Genomic DNA, 19849 nt, shown 5'->3' with positions numbered 1-19849 from the left:
CTTGAACAGTTCAGCCTGGTGGAGGTATGCACTCTACCGAGTGCCCTTGTTTTTTGTTCTGTTATCAGCAAAATGATGACTGATTTGATTCAGATGAGCTATGTCTGACATGCAATCTATTCTGAAAATTGAATGCTTCCTTTGAATTATCTTGTTGCCTAATCCACCTAAGCTGTGCCAACATTTACCCAAATCAGGTTTTTTTTATTTTCATTTAAAAAATTTACTTGCGCAATGCATTTGTCCTCCTCTATCACCTTTATTTGTCTGTGCTCGCATGTTGAGATGACTCCAAAGAAGAAAATCTTAACTCGAGCATCTCACTATAATGATTAAGGGTGTTACCACATAATGCCCTGGGTTGGTGCTTTGTAAGCATGGTGGTGTATCATTGAGTTTGCCTTCATTACACAATGGATTTTGAGCTATTGTCACATGCATGGTGAAGTTGTACTCCATGCTGTCTGTCAAAAAGCTCGAGCCAATGGATGTTTGAGCCCTTAAATGATTTTTTTTTTTGCTTGTACGCAGCTTTCAAAATGACGTATGCATGCAAAATGAGGCTGTGTTTTTGCAGTGACTGTTCTGCTTGCCAAGCACTTCAACCAGCCATTGTTGGTGCAAAAATCATATTAAAATGGTCTTTTGAACATTATTTTTAGCATTACAAAATGGTTAACCATAATTGTTCTGTTCCTGAATGGAAATCTGATTCAGGAGAATATAGGCAGAGCTCAATGTCTTGTTGCCCGGGGCACAAATGTGTATATGTATATGTATATGTATATATATATATATATATTTATATATATATATATATATATATATATATATATAATATATATATATATATATATTTATATATTGTGTGGTTGGGTTTTGGATGCTTGATCGGGCATCCTAAAAAAATCACATGATTAAAATCAATTTTGACCCCAAATGTATGATTGACAAGGTTTTTGAAATCTACTTTATATGATGAAATGACCGGGCGTAGTGGCGTGCGCCTGTAATCCAGCTATTTGGAGGATCGCTTGAGGACGGGTGCTCTGCGCTGGGCCGCGCTATGAGAGGGTGTAGGGCAGCCCGGAATCATGGTGAAACCCAATCCTTATCCCTGTGTCGTAAGACTCGACCAGGGTTGCGTCAGGAAGGGCATCCGGCATAAAACCTATGCCAAATCAGTATGCAGATCATAACGGATGATCTGCTGTGGCGACCCCTAACGGGAGCAGCCGAAAGGAGAACAACACAACTTTGTATGATGAAATGTCCCAAAATTTCGAGGTACTTTTTATGATTAATTATATCCAATGTGATCTGCAGGAAAATGCTGCGAACTTGCAAATACATGAGCCAAGATGTGAAAACTATTGGTTGATTACAATTCACAATTTGATCTTCTCTGAGCTCGATCTAAAAACCTACATTCATTCTTGTGATGAATGTTAATGGTGTTGGATTGAGAATATTTTATTGCCACTGGTACATGAGCTGGCCGACACCAGTCTGGGATGTTGAATAATAACGCTCTTGCAGACTAGTCTGGAGAATGAGTTATGTTTTCTTGGGTTGGGTTCATATAGTTTTCTCATTTTGGTCCTGCACAGTTTCCTGGTCGAGTTGTAGTTAAAATTTCTGCTCATCCTCCTCCGCTCCAATCGGTTCTTCTGACCATGTGCTTGTCTAAGTAGACATCTCTCTGGCTGTTAGAGAACCGCCTCAGTGCCGTGGAGTTTGGCATTTTACTCAGGCTGACTGGCAGGGTCTCCAAGCTGCCATCAAACTTCTTGACTGGTCTCCCATCGCTACTTTCTCCAACATCAACTCTTCCTGGGAATTCTTTCAAAGAAACTTGCTCTCCCTCATGCACAGATTTATCCCCTCTCGTCTTCAGTTGTCCTACCCTTCCTCCCACCCATGGTTCACTGAAGCTTGTGGTGAGGCAGTTGTCCTGAAACAACTTGCCTTTGCCTCATAGAAAGCAAACCCAACTGAGGGTAATCTCAGTTCCTTCCATAAAGCTTGGAAAAAGTGTGTATCTACCCTCAGGAGAGCCAGAAAACAACATCCTTCTAATCTCAAGTCTGAATTCTCAAACTTCTCTCCCTCCTCCAAATCCTGGTGGTGTCTCATCAAATCTGTTTCTGGTGGATGTTCCTCCTCCATCCCCTCCCTTACCTCAAATGGCTGCACTGCTGATACTGCATGTGAAAAGACTGAATGCCTGAACTCCGTGTTTACATCTAAATATTGTGTGTGAAACCTATCGCTCTATACCCACCTTACCCAGTCGCACCCAACTGTCCTTGGACTCTGTCCTTTTCTTCTGACAAAGTGGAGAGTTTACTGTCAAACCTCGACTCGATTCTGCAACCGGTCCAGACGGCATCATCCCACGTGTCCTAAAAACCTGCTCCTCTGCTCTTGCTCACCCTCTCTCTGTTCTGTTCACCCTCTCATTTGATCAAGGTCATCTGCCATCTCTGGAAATTGGCAAACATTACTGTCCTGCATAAAAAGGTGCAAAACAGATCCCTGCAACTACAGACCAATCAGCAAGGTTATGGAATCCATCATCGCTTCAGACATTAAATCCTTCCTCTTCTCTCATGGCTTGATTTCCGATCATCAATTTGGTTTCAGACCAGGTCACTCCACCCTGGATATGCTACTTCTGCTCTCCCAACAATGGATGGAGGACCGCAATGCCAGACATTAAATCGGAGCCATATCCTGAGACTTATCGCGTGCTTTTGACACGGTCTGGCACCCTGCCCTGCTCACCAAACTCTCTTCCTATGGTATCCAAGGCCATCTCCACTCATGGCTTGCAAACTTCCTCTCCTGTTGCAACCAAAGTGTGGCCCTAAATGGAATTCTCTCATCCCCTCTTCCTGTCTCGGCTGGAGTTCCTCAAGGCAGCGTTCTGGGCCCTGTTTTTCTGGTTTTCATCAATGATCTCTCTGACTCTGGAAAATTATTTTTATTGCCTTGCTGATGACACCACCCTTTGCTGTAACATCTGTCATCCCTCAGACCGGCAAGCAGCAGCTTCTTCGCTCACTGCAGATCTGGATAAAATCACAAACTGGTCCAACGCGTGAAACTTGTCTTTCAATCCGGACAAATCTTAAACTCAATATGTCTCTCCGAAAGGACAGTTTGTAACCCCCCCTCCCCATCTACTTTACTTTCTCAACAATCCTCTTGAAGTCCTTTTATTCAAGCTTCTGGGTCTCTCTCTGCCATAATCTTTCCTGGGAAAGCCACATTTTCAACCTGGCCTCCAAGTCATTCGCCGACTGGGAATCCTCCATCATGCAATCTCCTTCCTTGGCCCACCTGAGCTCCTCACCACGTACAAAGCTTTTGTCTGCAGCCTGATGGAGTACTGCTCTCTTCTCTGGGCTGGTGCTCCTGCCTCTCACCTTTCTCAACTTCATGCTGTGGAAGCCAAGGCATTTAGGATCATTGGTATTTCCTGTGATGAGGCTGAGTCTTTTGGCCTCTCACTCTCCCACCAGGCAGGTTGGTGGTCTTTCTGTCTTCTGTCTCCTCTCTGGTCTCGTCCTCCCTGCTCCGTCTGCGATATGTCCCCCCCCATACTTCCGCAGTGTGGTCAAGGTCTGGCAGCAACTCCTTTCTGGTAAAACTAAGAAAATCAAGAATCTCTGCTCACATTCACTTTCCTCTTTTTTTTTTTTATTTTTTATTTTTTATTTTTTTTTCTTCTTCCTGCCTTTGGAACAAACTCCCACACTCTCTTCAATCCCACTCTTCCCTCCAGGTCTTCAAAACAGCTGTTTACCACCATCTTTTATCTTTCCCCATCCAAAACCATGATGTTTTCTACCCCCTCTAATCTACCTCCTTCAAATTCCCTGCTTTCCTTCTTGAAAGTCTGTCGTGTCCATCTTGCATACCCTGTGATCCCCGCCCCACCCCTCTCCCTTCCACAGATCTCATGTCTCTGTTCTGCATTGTTTTGTCCTTCCCTCTCCTGCCCCCCCCCCCCCGTGCGTTGTGTTAGCTCTCATAAGAGCCTCGACAATGTGTACAAAAAAGTTTATTTTCTCTGCCACCTAAAGTGTATGGGGTTTGTTTTCACCCCTTTTCGTCTGTCTGTCTGTTTGTAAGCAGGATATTTCAAAGTTTTGGACAGGCTTGTTTGCCATCGATGAATTGATTACATTTTGGTGAAGATCTGGACACAATTTTTAATATTTTTTTATTATTATTATTTTTAATGTGAATCTTCACCATTGAGAGATGGGGCCAAAAAACTATGTACAATAGTATAGCATGACATTTCAAAAAGTTGTGGATGCATTATGACAACTTGGTGGATGAGTTGGGTCAGTGATGAGAACAAGTCGATTTTTAGATTTTGCCTCGGGTCCAGATGCAGATCCGTCCTATCAATGGGCTACAAAATGTAAATGCTTTCGTCTGGTCAAGGTATGTGCTGTTGTTCAAAATGTGCAAATGAGCTTTTGGGTGTATTTCATGTACAACGGGTAAAAATGGAGCTTGCAGAGCTTGCAAAATAAATATAGCAGAAGGCACCTGCAAATATTTAGTGGGCTATTGGTCCGTGGGAACTTCTTAAACTCGATTTAATCTTGCTAATAATTTGCAATTGGTCATCGTCTTTGCCACCAATACAAATTTTTATTTCAGACCCTTTATTGCCACCAAATTTATTTCAGGCATCAAAAAGCTACATATATTAAACAAACAGTTTCAAATGGAGCACCTCACCATGATTGGAGCATTTAAGTTGCATCGGATGTAATAAATGTGAATTGTTTCGCACAGCTTGCTGGGTTGATGACGGATGCCATTTGCATTTTTGCCACCTTCATCCTTACCTCACTTGGAATCTCGTGCAGATGCTGGCAACTTGCTCATAAAAAAGTCAAACTTTTATGAAGGTCAACTTTGAAGGAGGTTAGGAGGTCTTAAAAATATAATTGTCGATGAAATCACAACACCCTGTAAATAGTCAGGCAGCATCTTGTCCAAAATAAAGTCCCGTGGGATTTTTGGTATGAAAGCAAACCACCATGCTAGACTCTTCAAGTGGACCCTAATGATTAATAAAAAGCTTGGTGGCACTCTGGGAAATGGTGCGGACGTGTATTTTGAACACATTTCACATTTTTTGAAGAATGACTATTTTACGCCACTTAAAAAGTGACTGTCACCCTGACCCCTCCATATACCATCAATTTTGTCATATTTGGTATCAAATTGACCGGCATGAATCTCTGCATACTCGTAGGTCATTTATTCATCAATATATGAGCCATATCATGAATATATCACACAAAAATCAAAATTCTGACCATATTTCGACTTTGGTTTCACCGCCGCAGTTCACCAAAATACCTTTTTCTCAACATTGTGCTCACCAATCTGCTAATGAATAGTATCGCAACGTACCTATTATTATCAGTAGTTCTTTTGATATTTTATACATATCATTCACTTGATAATTCAACGAGATATACCTCAAAATGTAACCCTACCCCCGAGTACATACATATGCATATGTCCCATGGCAGTTAGCTCTCATCCAAAGAGCTCGTCACTGTCATCGTAGTTATCGTGTTCGTCTGGTACTTCATCCTCGTCATCGTCAGTTGAGTGGTGCGAGTTTTCGCAGTTGTCTTCCGAACTGGAACATCCACACATGTCTGTGCAGTTGAGTCCTGCTTTCACACAGGTGCATCGTGCTGTTTGACATCTCAACTTGGAACAGTTGCATTTCACGAAATGAATAACAGACTTTGGTGCTGGGAGTTGAATGGTCATGACTGGAACCCATTCTGCCTCCTCAAGTTTCCAGCCATAGTTTTGTGGTGATGGAATCTGTGGGTTTGGTGTCGTGTCATTGAACCACACGATGGCTTGGAAGTGGGCACGACTGATGACTTGTTCGAGGGCATCACGTGTTGGAGGGAGTTTCTCGGACTGGCATTGTTTCTGTGAAAACATCCACCATCTGTGCTTGTCTATCTTGGTGAGCAGTGTTTGAGGGGCATACACTGAGCAGATGAACGTTTCGATGGATTTCAGTGTGTCAGTACTCAAGTGTGATGTTGTTCCCAGGGATCCAAGTGCAGTAATGACCTCATCACTGGCATGTTGGAAAGCCTTCCAGAAAGCCATTTGCCTTTTCCGGCATTGTCTGCTCCACTCGGAGCATGGAGTCCCGCCCGGCAAAGCTGCTACTTGAATCGGTCGCAGAGATCGGTAAATCATTTGGAGGGGAACAGTGCGGCGCTTTTGTCCTGTTCCTGCATAAGACGATACTGCCGAAGTGCCAGAATGAAGACTTCGGTGTCTGGGGAGTGGATGGCAATACTGGATGCACCACGACTGGTTGCATCGACAGCGTGCAAGAGGAGCTTAGTGTCTGCTTCCTCTTGGTCACTTCTGAGGTATGCCATGTTTGTATGAGTTGCTTTGCACTGTGATCCCCATGCCACGACCATGTGCTTACCCATGGCATTTGCTCTTTCCAACATCATCTCGGCAAGATAACCAGTTAATGCCATCTTCGTCTTCACACTCGCCAGTAATTGCTTCATCGACACCTTGGCTATGTTTGTAGTGTCTGTGATGTGATAGGATACCATGGGCTGGCTGCTTTGCCATCTATCACGAGTGGCTATCTTCACAGAAGAGGAAACATCATAGCGGTCAAAAACCAAGTGAATTTCATCACCTTTCCTGTATTTCTGCAAGATCCGTGCCGTAAAGTGCTCTGCGAGCTCTCTGGCGTTCTTGATGTGGTCTGGCTTGTCCTGAGATTGCAGTTCTGCCATGGCATCCAATAGAACCACTTCCAGGAGAGACGAGTAGTCATCCTGCTCTGTTCTTGTACTGGCATGATGATGTCAGACGTGGCAGTGTCCTCGGCGGTCTTCTCCAAAACCGCCATCAAACTACTTTTGTTTTGGCAGTGCAGCATCGTGCCATCCGCAGCAAAGAGCGACCTTGGGACAACTGAAAGTTCATACTGTCCTTTGATTTCTGTGATGTTGATTTCGGGCCTCAATTTTAATACCAATAGCATGCGAACGAACAGACTTCTGTCTTCTTGAAGCTCGACTATTTTATCACCTGCAGTCACTTTAAAATGTTTTCCTGTTGCCTTCCAAGTCTTCAGCTGGCATTTCTTCATTGGAGCCCACAGATTTACTGTTGTCATTTGATGCGGTTTGCAATGAATGCCTCAAATAGAGCTTGGCTGACTTTAGGTTGTGTGATGAGGTCATTCTTCACATTATCAGGCATAACCTACTTCGTCACGAAGTTGGTGAGCTCCTTGGTATGATCCGTGAATGGATTAGTGAAGCTTTGGATTGTTGATGTCATTGTTTTCTCTTGTCTCGACAGTACTGCAGGTGAGCATGCGTGATGCTGTACATTATCATTGGGCGTCACTCAAATTCACTTCGTAGGCTTCTGCAGCGAGTCTTGCCTGTTCTGGAGCGATGATGAAGAACTTTGTACGAGCACTACTGTTGAGTGTGATACCGACAAGGCCACCGGTAACCTTCATCATTCTGTTCACATGCTCCAGGGCGTGATCAGCCCCAATGGCACAGAATGGTACATGGCGATTCTTGTTTACAACCCAGTTTCCATTCTCAAACTCTTGGTAGACTTCTTTGTCGTTTTCCTTCACAGACTCGATGTCGGCCAGATACAGGGGAATCATGCGAGCATAGACAAGCTGGTCATGTGCAAAGAAGTGCTTTGTGAATGACTCGAGGGCCGTGAGGTGCAGTTTCCAGTTACCTGTTCTAACAGCTCGTATGAACAGGATCATGTCCATGACCATCTGCATATACTGCTGCAGTACGAGTGTGCCTGGTCCAGACTTGTCCTGTGTGTCAAAACGGTCGATTTTTGTCCATCACTTGCTCTGAGTCTGATATTTACCATAGCTGAATGGGCTTTCCTCATCTCTTTGGGATCTTGATTGACAAACGTGAGAGCCAAATCGTCAGCAGCTGCTGAGAGGTCCTTGAGCAGATCACTTTCACTCTCGAAGAATGCTTGCTCATGCAATGTGAACAAGGACTGCAAAGTGATCATGTGAGCATTCAATCCTCTCCTCACATGCTTTCCTTCAAGGATTTGTCAAACCGTTACAGGTCCATATAGGTCTGCCTCTGTCCAACAAAAGTCCAATCCACTGTTCTCAATGTAGCACCCAATGCATCGGAGTTGGGCCATCACAATGTGAAGTTCCCCTGGGCAAAGAATCAGGTGATCCATGTCATTGTGGGCCATCTGGAGCTATTTTGCAGGCTTGTACAATCCCATATCCAGTGAAACCACAGTCTTGTGATTTGGGCCGACTACTTTGGTACTGATTCCTTGTGGCTGCATCAGTACTGTCAGGAGCGTATTCCACTCGTGTGCAGGTGCTGCTATGAGTGATGGTGTTCCAACTCTTGTCAGGGGCAACTTTGTAGAGACCAAGGAATGATGTGCCGACCACGTTGGAATCTGTCTAGGAGTAGCCGAAACCACTTCCTCATGTTCTTCGCTACTCGGATGTGGTAACACGTCTTCTTTCTGTTCAAACCTGGGTAAGGTTCGTCCCATCAGCCAGGCAACATCGGGTAGATACTCCGATTTGTTGGTACCTTCTCTGACGCAGAATGATGCATAGGATGGACTCTGAGGCTTTGCTGTTGGTTTTGGACAGTCCACCAGCTTTGTGGTTATGCTTTGTAGATCTGTGATTGAACGCATCTGGGCTCGTCCAGTTAGTTCAAGCTTTGGAATCTCATCGCCTGGATCACACATCTGGTAAATCGCCATTTCTGTAGCATGAAGGGTTCTTTTTCTGTCGGTAGTGTCCTCCGCAAAATCAACATTGTTGATGCAAAGGACAAGTATCTTCCCATCACAACATCTGGGGGCATGTAAAGGCCATCGTTTATTGCCATTCTCTGAAGTATGGTAGACGCTATCTGCCCTTCTATTCTGAGTAATCTGTTGTACTCCACAGACACTCCGAACTTATGTATTATATCAACAACTTTTTTTTGCTCCTGGTGGCTTGCCTCATGACTATTCCGATAGCCAGTTGCTGTGGCATCTCGTGTGTCATTTTGAAGGTCTTCGTTACCTTGTTTCCAACTTGTTGTGGTGACAAGTACTTTGTGCCAGACTGACGGCATACTTGTTGATGACGAAGTATTCCTTGTCTATTGACAATGTTGTGTTTGGGCCCTGGATTAACCATCTATAAAATATGTAGAGTTCTTCTGGAACATGCTCGCTCGTCGAGTCAGATAAGTTTCCAGTGAATGTCCATTTGTCGGCCTTGCGTATCGCTCTCCTCAAAATTGAAGATGCTTTGTATAGCACCCTCATGTCCGATTCCATCCCCATCTGTTTCCTCCATCCTGTTAATGGCTTCATTCCTGGTAGTTTTGATTGTGCAACGTTCTGGCTCATTGATGCGCTTCGGTTTGTTGAAATCTATACTGGGTATTTCGTTCTGCAGCAGTTGCTTGATGACCTTGCGGGGGCATTCTGGATGGGTCACGTTGTTAGCAGATCTTATTGCAGTGAAAGTTTTTTGTAGTTCAGGATCTTTCCATCCAACATCATGCCTTCTGCTTGGCTCAGGAACTCAATTTCTGCTGCAACCTCAAATGCAATACAGGCTTGAGGAACTTCTGATGATTTCTTGACACGCCAAACATTTGTTACGTGAATTTCCCAACATCGCTTGTGGTATTTAACATCAATGGCATGCGCGTCTGTGGGGTTTATTGAAGTACTGAGCTTCACACGAAGCTATTCGTCTCCACTTTTTGCAATGGCTTCCTTAAGAGAAACACTTGCATTTCCAGTGGCGAGTAGATGTAGTGAATTGGTACGCGTTGCTCCAAGATCACAGAAGAAACACAGGTCACTCTTGTATGGGGTTGAATGAGAGCGTATAAATGTAGTTGAGGCCTGAGAGGATTTTTCATCATGGATTCCTTTGGATGATAATCGTTTCTCCTAGTGTCCTTTTGCTCTTTTGAGCATTCCAGCATGAACAGTATTCTGCTGACATTTTCTGTGCCATGATGCAGATTTTTCCTGCAGGTCCTGGCTGGAGACATTTCCAAGTCGCCGGCTGATTTCGGGATAGTCTCTGTCACCGTACTTAGCTCGCTCTCTGATACAGAGTAATATCTTCTCGTAAGCACTGGGACTGAACTAATGTTGCGGCACTTTTTGTTTGGCAAATAATACACAAGGAATAGTCAGTGTCTACTCTCGCAACTTTCTCTGGAAGAAATACAGTTTTTGTGGCTGACTCCATTTCGATGTTGACAAGGTGATGTATTAGAATGTGGAAGCATTTGTTAGCAATAGCAGAATACACAATAAGCCGTCACTGGGTACAAGAGAGGAATAGTATGCTGGAGTTCCAATCTAGTGTCTACAAACTACCGATGACCCTTTTTGTTCTTGTCAGATGTTCTGCTGCATCTGAAAAACATAAAAGTATATATATATATATATATATATATATATATATATATATATATATATATATATATATATATATATATATATATATATTTTTTTTTTTTTATACATAATCTGCTATATTGCATTGAATATATCATCTTGTGGCTCTTCAGCAGCATCACATCTGAAAGAGAGAAAATGCTTATATTAGTGGATACCATGGTTACTATAGTCATATGGGAAGACTACCTCAACTTATCTACAGTAGGGTTTGTGGCATGTGTTTACAAAAATCATGCATCCAAATTTACAGATGTCGGAAAGAGTAACCTACCGATTCATTAGGGGGTAGGGTTACATTTTGAGGTATATCTCGTTGAATTATCAAGTGAATGATATGTATAAAATATCAAAAGAACTAGTGATAACCTAGGTATGTTGCGATACTATTCATTAGCAGATTGGTGAGCACAATGTTGAGAAAAAGGTATTTTGGTGAACTGCGGACAGTGAAACCGAAGTCGAAATATGGTCAAAATTTTGATTTTTGTGTGATTTATTCATATGGTTCATATATTGATGAATAAATGACCTATGAGAGTGCAGAGGTTCATGCCAGTCAATTTGATACCAAATATGACAAAATTGGTGATATATGGAGATGTCAAGGTGACATTATGTCACTTTTTAAGCGGCGTAAAATAGTCATTCTTCAAAAAATGTTAAATGTGTTCAAAATACACGTCCGCACCATTTCCCTGAGTGCCACCAAGCTTTTTATCAGTCATTAGGGTCCACTTGAAGAGTCCAGCATGGTGGTTTGCTTTCATACCAAAAATCTCACGGGACTTGTGATGCTCCCTGACTAAAAGGCAAAGTTTGCCCAATTGAGGTGAAGCCAGATCGATCAAGATAAATTGGAAAAATCGGTATGGCTGCAAGATGTCAACTTTTTGAACGAGTTGATCAGAAAGTGCTCCAAATTTTTTGTTGTGCCAAAGCACAACCTTTTCTCTCTGGTATGTTTCCAAGTATTTTTGGCTACTTAAAACATAAATAAATAAATATATTTCAGCTGTTTCTACAATCCTTATCTGGCTGCCCTGATGAGCTTTGGTACTCAGGGATTCTACACATGCATGCCAAGCATTTTGGGGCAGATTACGTCATTTCATGTGTTGGAGTCCATAAAACCCTTGTCACATTGCTCTTGCAGGTTTAACTGTCATGGTTGCTCAATGGAAGATTTCCATAACCTATCTGGGATTCATTATTGGCTGAAAGCGCTCACAATTGGCACCCCTACACTTTCTCGATTGTGAGCTTGCTGCTGCTTTGAGAAGGCAGTGGTGAACATTCAAATGTGTGTGCCAACACACTGGTTCAGCAATAACTATTCTCTACATTTTTGGAAGATATTTGCTTGTTAATGTGGGATGTTCTTGAAATGCTGATCAAGTCTTTGGAAAGTTTAAACAAAATATATTGTTGTGGACCCGGGGTCGGGGGCGAAGACTATGACGGGTGAACTACCTCGGGTTCCCACCAGACTCTCCGGAATCGCAGGCAGTCGCACACGAATAACTTTGTGATGCGGCTGTTCGCTAATCAACCGCGAACACCAATAACTCGACCACATGACTCGGGGTCCTCCGTCTAATCTCATTTATCTAAAGGTCACGTGATCCAATTACCAGGGGACACGCCCTCAGTACGCAATTGTGCAAACGAATTACCTTACAAGATTAGATGCAGCTGAGCGGAACTGCCAAGCATGTACCGGCTAGGAAACAGATTGTTGGGGAATAACGTTCCAGCTTAACGAGGGTGTGGGCCATGCTGGACCAATGGAAGAAAACACAAAAACGAGCTGGGAACATTTCTTTTCAAATAATTTATTTACAATCAAGTGAGGAAAAGTATGTGGCACATTGAATGAGGTTTTATTTCATGTACAGCAGGGGATAGCAAGGAATTTGTGAGGTGTGGCAAAAGACAAGCAATCTTACAAAATCAGACAAAGTGGAGTTATTCCGTTATATCTTCTACAATCTTAATTACGCTAGGACAGGTGCCATCACACACAAACCCGAGGAAGATGAGATAGCCCAGTGAGAAAGAAAGCAGGTGAGGGTAAAGGACCTCAATACCTGGTGCAGTTGGCAGGCCAATGTATCCCAGAATGCTTCGGAAGAGGTAGGTGGGAGGAATACTGGGTGTGTCCAAGATGTGGAAGTGGGAGGTGTGGTGTGCTGGAGGAAAATGGGATTGTGAGTTGGTCAGTAACGTTCTTTGTGCGTCCACAGAAGGTGGGATTGAGTGGTGGATCGAGAGAGAGGAGAATATATGCACGAGGAGAAAGATCCCTAACCAAGCCATGTCAAGGTCTATGTGTAGTGTGTACCTCCCATGGGATGCTTCGCCTGAGTGTTCCCACCTCATGATATGGTACGTTATCTTCTGCTTAATTATTTGCCACCCCAAATCATAATGTCATCACGTGAATCGGGCGCTCCGATTGGGCCTGCCAGCTTTGGCCGGAAACCGCCTCACTTCGTTTCCGGCATGGCTATCCCAGACCGAGCACACCTCCTTCCGACTGCACGACATGACATGAATCGCCCACACCGAAATTGGCAAGCGGATCATCCTGCAAAACCCCCCGGGCCGTGCCCGGGTGACTGGTCGAGGGTCCCGCATGCCCGCTTGGCGTTCAACCAGCGTCGATCAACGTGCTCGTTTCGTGCGCCAACGTGGCCCGCACTGTACATTCCTTGTCTCGATTGCAGCTTTGCTGGCCGTAGAGACAAGAAGATGTTCACCATCCGTGGAGAATCCACTGCTGCCAGCGAGGACTGAAGGTACAACACCATGGATAAATCCGTGCACGTCTCACGAGCGGCGTAAGTCTGCTTTCGAGCACATTCCATACAGTGTGCGCGGTTCCACCATTATGCACGTGGATAGCGTGTGCGTGGGACGAACACCAATATGTTGGATATTGAGGTTGAAAAGGAACAAGCTGCTTCTACCCGCACACAAGTATCCTGCCCAACATGGCTTGGAGTCGGCTTTATCGGCCTCCATACGCGTTTCGTGCAGCATGGGCGTCGTGCTGGCTGTTTCCCGTGTCGTGAAAAACACCATTCGTGCAGCCTCTTAAGAGGTATTTATTCGCATGCCTTTTTAATGCAACCGGCAATCTTCCCCAGATCATCGGAAGCTCGAGTCAATAATTCCGCACCAACAAGCACACCACATGACTTGGTGCTGCAGTTTCCCCACCGTGGCGCTGCATGTGCTGGCCTCCACGAGGCCCCACCTTACAGTGAAGGTGCAGGTGGCTGATTTACCTCAGGAATAATCAGAAAAGAATAAGAGTAGGGATGAAATGATAGAGAAAATGATTTAAGCAACCCTAGCTATTAGATCATCGCAATGCACCCTTGTTGTCCCGCTAAACAAAAGGAAGGGAACTATCTACACGTATAATAATGGAATAACTGTCTTGGGACCACTATGTTGTATGCATGCGGTTCTGAGAACCGCAACTATATTGTTTCAGATTCGGCGGTGGCGGGATTCGCATCCGCTCTTGATCCCCGTGTTAAGGATTCGGACGTCACTTAACAGCACCGCCATCTCCTGGGTTATAACGCCGGCTGGTTCGGCACAATTCTCAGGTTATGTGCCTCAGATCACGATACCAAAATACACCTGTGCCTTGCCAGTTGGGGGAAGAGACCCCGGTTACAGACTGGTTTTGTCAGAGACCGAGCGAATTCTGCCAGTCTGTAACCATTTTGGTTTTATATGCAAATCGAGCGGATCGTTCCTCGCTGCGGCACAAATTAACCCAAAGCGGCAACTTCATACGAATCGGCCAGATTTATTGGGGACGTATTGGAGAACACGACACAAGCAAAGCATTCACGACAATGTTATAATTAATCTATAACCCGTTCTTGACTAGGGAGTTACGGGTTTCGAAGGTGACCCTAACAAGATAAACCTTAAACAACATGCAGACAAGACATGGACAGCATGCAGACAAGACAGAGTACTTGGTGATGCCTCATGGATGAGAGGAAAATGTCAAAGGCCCGAATGTGGCTCGTGACAAGCCGATGTCAACGGATTCGAGCACCCAAGCTCAAACACTCCCCGTGGCAAAATGGCACCAGTACTCTTGCTCCCGGCAGCGCCCGCGCATGCAGACTCAGCGCGTCCAGACCCCATAAGGTCGACGGCACAGGAGCGAAAGATCGATGGTGTGTTCCAGCGGGTTTCTCACAAGGTCCAGCATACAAATCCGGGCCTGGCCTGTTCACCAGGTTAGGCCAAATCGGGGTGTTGGGCTCCGCAGACGGATTGATGGGACCACAAGACGTGTCGGGCCGTGCCGTGAGCAAGGACAGAGGCTCCGTGGTTAGACGCAGGTTGAACCTGTCTGACCTCAGTCACTCGCCGACCCACACAGCAGCCAGGTCCTCTCGAAGCAGATTGCAGCCGAACCCTCAGGTTCAGTTCCTCCTACTGCCGATCGCACACTCGACCTCAGGCAGATCACCCCTGCCTTTCCGGTGCTTGCTTGCCTCCCAGCCGACGACAGACCGACCTCATGCAGTCCCTTCCATGCCTTTCTTTTGGCTCGCTCCTCACAACAGCCCATCGCAAACGGACACAGCCGTCCCGTGTACTGCCGATCGCGCCACCTCCGTTTCACCACCTTTTCTTTTGGGGGCACGCCCCTTTACGAAGCTGACAAACTCCTCCCTCTCCCAGAGCACTGGGCGGAGTCTATTTCGGAGAGGGGAACGAAGAAGAAGAACCTCTCGGTCCACCACCACTGTACGAACAATAAACACCCTCTTACACCTCCCGACACATGTAAAGTCCATTTACCGAACAACCTGGTTAAACATGCATTTAATGGGGGATCTGGGCTAATCCTTTATTTAGTAACACACCAAGGGCCATTTCTGCAACACCATATATATATATATATATATATATATATATATATATATATATATATATATATATATATATATATATATATAAATATATATATATATATATATATATATATATATATATATATATATATATATATATATATATATATATATATATATATATTGTTTGTTGGTGCTCGATGGGTGTTGTTCCTGTGCCACCAGTGATTATGCGAATGCCTTTGTTTTGTATGGTCTGTAAGTTGAGATGTGTGTTTGATCGGATTGAGGCCCAGGATTAGCGAGCTGGTTGATTCGATGACTCTTCTCATGTCCTGTTTGTATCCAACTTATTCAAGTGAAGTTGAAGTAGTTGCTAGCCTTACTTGGTGTTCTTAAAAACTCGAACAATATTTTGCTCTTGCATATATATATATATATATATATATATATATATATATATATATATATATATATATATATATATATATATATATATATATATATATATATATATATATATATATATATAATATATATGGGTTGGGGGGGGGGGGGGTTGATTGTCACATCGAAAGCTACTGATTTCTGGATGTAGTCATGTTGTCAACCCTCTTGGTCATGTGATGCTTTCTTGTAATTTTGTCATTCCTTTTGAGAAAATCAAGAATGTGTTGAAATTGCATTTGGCCAAGAAAATGGCTTGTATGCACAAAGTATAAAGCCAATTTAAGTTTTCGTTTTTTTTTTTAAACATGCAATTTTATTTATTTATTTTAACTGTACTCGTGTTTTGTAACGGACATGCCATAAAAGGGATCACATTTCAGTGTTTGTTCGTATTGCACTGAGGATTTTTTGTCCCTCCCACCCTCTTTTCACCTTGAGGGATTGGGATGGTACTTGCAACATTAAATATCTTACCAAAGTTGCTGTATGTGCTAATTGCATATCAACAATGATGAACTTGCTGTTATTTCTGCTAATGGTGAAAAAGACTCGTCATGCTTTCCCATTTGAAGAATTGAATGAAAATTCACCCAAATATATTGGTTATTTTGAATATATTCAAATGCTATCAATGCAGAACTGTTAACCTGATTTTAAGATTGTTTGCATTTGAGATGATCGGTTGGTTGGACTTGTAGTGACAGCCCGACTATGAAACGGGTAAATAATGCCGTTTCCTTTCTAAGTATGAACAGAGTATTTATTTGAGGAATTTTATTTTCACTGGGGGGGAGGGTTGTGGAGGAAGATGGGTTGAGCATTAAATTACAGCTTTTGCATTCTGATCCATAAACATCAGGGCTTGACATTGATGGTTGTCCAACTGACCAGGATGGAGAATTCTAACAAGTGAAAACCTCAAGATTGACCTGTCCTTAAGACAGGTTTATTGACATCCAGAAGTTTAATAAACTTGGCATCTTAACCTCGAACGTAGTTTATTTTTATTTAAAGCCCCGTTGATAGCAGTGATTGAGTATCCTTTTAGACCTGACCACCCCTACATGCCAGTGAAAGCTTCAATGGTATTGCCCCACATGCTCCCAATACAAAGTTAAGAGAGGTGTAATGGTTGACTTCATCCATCCATGGGACCATACTCTGTGCAGAGCGTTGGTGCTGCTTAAGCAGTCTCCTTGGCTATTGGGCACAATCCTTGACGGGTCGCCACTCCGACACAGGATACCAGCAAGCTGGCACTCATTTTGCCGACCTCAGAAGAATGACAGGCAGAGTCAACCCCACCTGGTATTAATTCAACAACTGAGGGGGATTTGACCTCAGGATCCTTGGATGCCAAGCCCACCACCCTAACCATTAAGCCAACACCAGGCATTACCCTGCCTGTGTCAACCATTTCCCAATGGTTGACTGGACAGGTAAAATCTAAAACCTACCTGTCACATGGACAAACTGCAGGTGGGGTGGGGAGTGGGGCACGTGAGGGAAGAAGTTAATGATGAACTCCGAACATCACTTCTCGCGTCGTCCTTTCCTTCCCTAATCACAGCTATTACAGGCTTTCACCCATGACTACCATTTGCAGTTAATGTCAAACACTTACAAGAATCGATCCTCTTGGCTCTGCCAACTGCTCTTTTCATGTTCCATTGTGTTGTTCACATTAAAAAAACACCACCTCCCATAGCTGACCTGTTTTAATGGTTGTGTCCACCCTAGGTTGAGATGTCGCTTAATGGGCTGTTGGCATCTCACCAGCAATCTGTACTTGGTGTCCATCGCATATTTAGCCCCCAAAGATGAATTTCATTGTTCCAGATCAAAACATGAGACCGACATGACCCCGATCTGTATTTTAAGGATGAATCTGCCCAGTTTTGATTCCCCCCCCCCCTTCCCTTCCATGCATGGATAAAAAGTCCGGTCTCTATGGTAGTTCACCGACACAATAGGCAAACCTCGTATGGATTATGCCAAACCATACAACGTCTGTCCCTCTCATCCCATTTTTCCCTCCGTCCATTATCATGTATTCCAGACTCTTCTGGTCCACGACAACACAATCCATCCGAAGGTTCCTCTCTGGATACTAGGGTGCATCAAACGCCCCGTTAATAAAAAAAAATTCTGATATTGATCTCGTCCTACATATATATATATATATATATATATATATATATATATATATATATATATATATATATATATATATATATATATATATATATATATATATATATATATATATATATATATATATATATATATATATATATATACAAGAAATCCATCCATGGGACCTCTTTCTCTTTCTTTCTTTCTTTCTTTCTCTCTCGTGCCCCTCTCTTCTCTCTCTTTCTCTCTCGCGCCCCTCTCTTCTCTCTCTTTCTCTCTCGCGCCCCTCTCTTCTCTCTCTTTCTCTCTCGCGCCCCTCTCTTCTCTCTCTTTCTCTCTCGCGCCCCTCTCTTCTCTCTCTTTTTCTCTCTCGCGCCCCTCTCTTCTCTCTCGTGCCCCTCTCTCGCGCCCCTCTCTTCTCTCTCTTTTTCTCTCTCGCGCCCCTCTCTTCTCTCTTTTTCTCTCTCGCGCCCCTCTCTTCTCTCTCTTTCTCTCTCGCGCCCCTCTCTTCTCTCTCTTTCTCTATCGTGCCCCTCTCTTCTCTCTCTTTCTCTCTCGCGCCCCTCTCTTCTCTCTCTTTCTCTCTCGCGCCCCTCTCTTCTCTCTCTTTCTCTCTCACGCCCCTCTCTTCTCTCTCTTCTCTCTCGCGCCCCTCTCTTCTCTCTCTTTTCTCTCGCGCCCCTTTCTTCTCTCTCTTTTCTCTCGCGCCCCTTTCTTCTCTCTCTTTTCTCTCGCGCCCCTTTCTTCTCTCTCTTTTCTCTCGCGCCCCTTTCTTCTCTCTCTTCTCTCTCGCGCCCCTCTCTTCTCTCTCTTCTCTCTCGTGCCCCTCTCTTCTCTCTCTTCTCTCTCGCGCCCCTCTCTTCTCTCTCTTTCTCTCTCGTGCCCCTCTCTTCTCTCTCGCGCCCCTCTCTTCTCTCTCTTCTCTCTCGTGCTTCTCTCTCTTCTCTCTCTTCTCGCGCTTCTCTCTCTTCTCTCTCTTCTCTCTCGCGCCCCTCTCTTCTCTCTCTTTCTCTCTCGTGCCCCTCTCTTCTCTCTCTTTCTCTCTCGTGCCCCTCTCTTCTCTCTCTCTCTCTCTCGTGCCCCTCTCTTCTCTCTCTCTCTTTCTCTCTTTCTCTCTCGCGCCCCTCTCTTCTCTCTCTTCTCTCTCGCGCCCCTCTCTTCTCTCTCTTTCTCTCTCGCGCCCCTCTCTTCTCTCTCTTTCTCTCTCGTGCCCCTCTCTTCTCTCTCTCTCTTTCTCTCTCGCGCCCCTCTCTTCTCTCTCTCTCTTTCTCTCTCGCGCCCCTCTCTTCTCTCTCTTTCTCTCTCGTGCCCCTCTCTTCTCTCTCTCTCTTTCTCTCTCGCGCCCCTCTCTTCTCTCTCTCTCTTTCTCTCTCGCGCCCCTCTCTTCTCTCTCTCTCTTTCTCTCTCGCGCCCCTCTCTTCTCTCTCGCGCCCCTCTCTTCTCTCTCGCGCCCCTCTCTTCTCTCTCTTCTCTCTCGCGCCCCTCTCTTCTCTCTCTCTTCTCTCTTGCGCCCCTCTCTTCTCTCTCTCTTCTCTCTCGCGCCCCTCTCTTCTCTCTCTTTTCTCTCGCGCCCCTTTCTTCTCTCTCTTTTCTCTCGCGCCCCTTTCTTCTCTCTCTTTTCTCTCGCGCCCCTTTCTTCTCTCTCTTTTCTCTCGCGCCCCTTTCTTCTCTCTTTTCTCTCGCGCCCCTTTCTTCTCTCTCTTCTCTCTCGCGCCCCTCTCTTCTCTCTCGCGCCCCTCTCTTCTCTCTCTTCTCTCTCGTGCCCTCTCTTCTCTCTCTTCTCTCTCGCGCCCCTCTCT

General features: G+C 44.6%; 1 protein-coding gene across 6 annotated transcripts in view; it reads left to right on the top strand.

Annotated features, from left to right (window-relative positions):
* Nucleotides 1-19849, top strand: part of LOC147034506 (epsin-2-like) — a 118109-nt gene that overhangs the window by 12176 nt on the left and 86084 nt on the right. The gene's annotated exons all lie outside the window — the stretch shown is intronic.

This window comes from Eptatretus burgeri, chromosome 1 (genome assembly GCF_056783735.1).
Source record: "Eptatretus burgeri isolate ZD-2024b chromosome 1, Ebu_testis_v1, whole genome shotgun sequence".
Taxonomy (NCBI): domain Eukaryota; kingdom Metazoa; phylum Chordata; class Myxini; order Myxiniformes; family Myxinidae; genus Eptatretus; species Eptatretus burgeri.
Note: the sequence above shows the minus strand (reverse complement) of the source record. Positions and strands in the feature narration are given on the sequence as shown.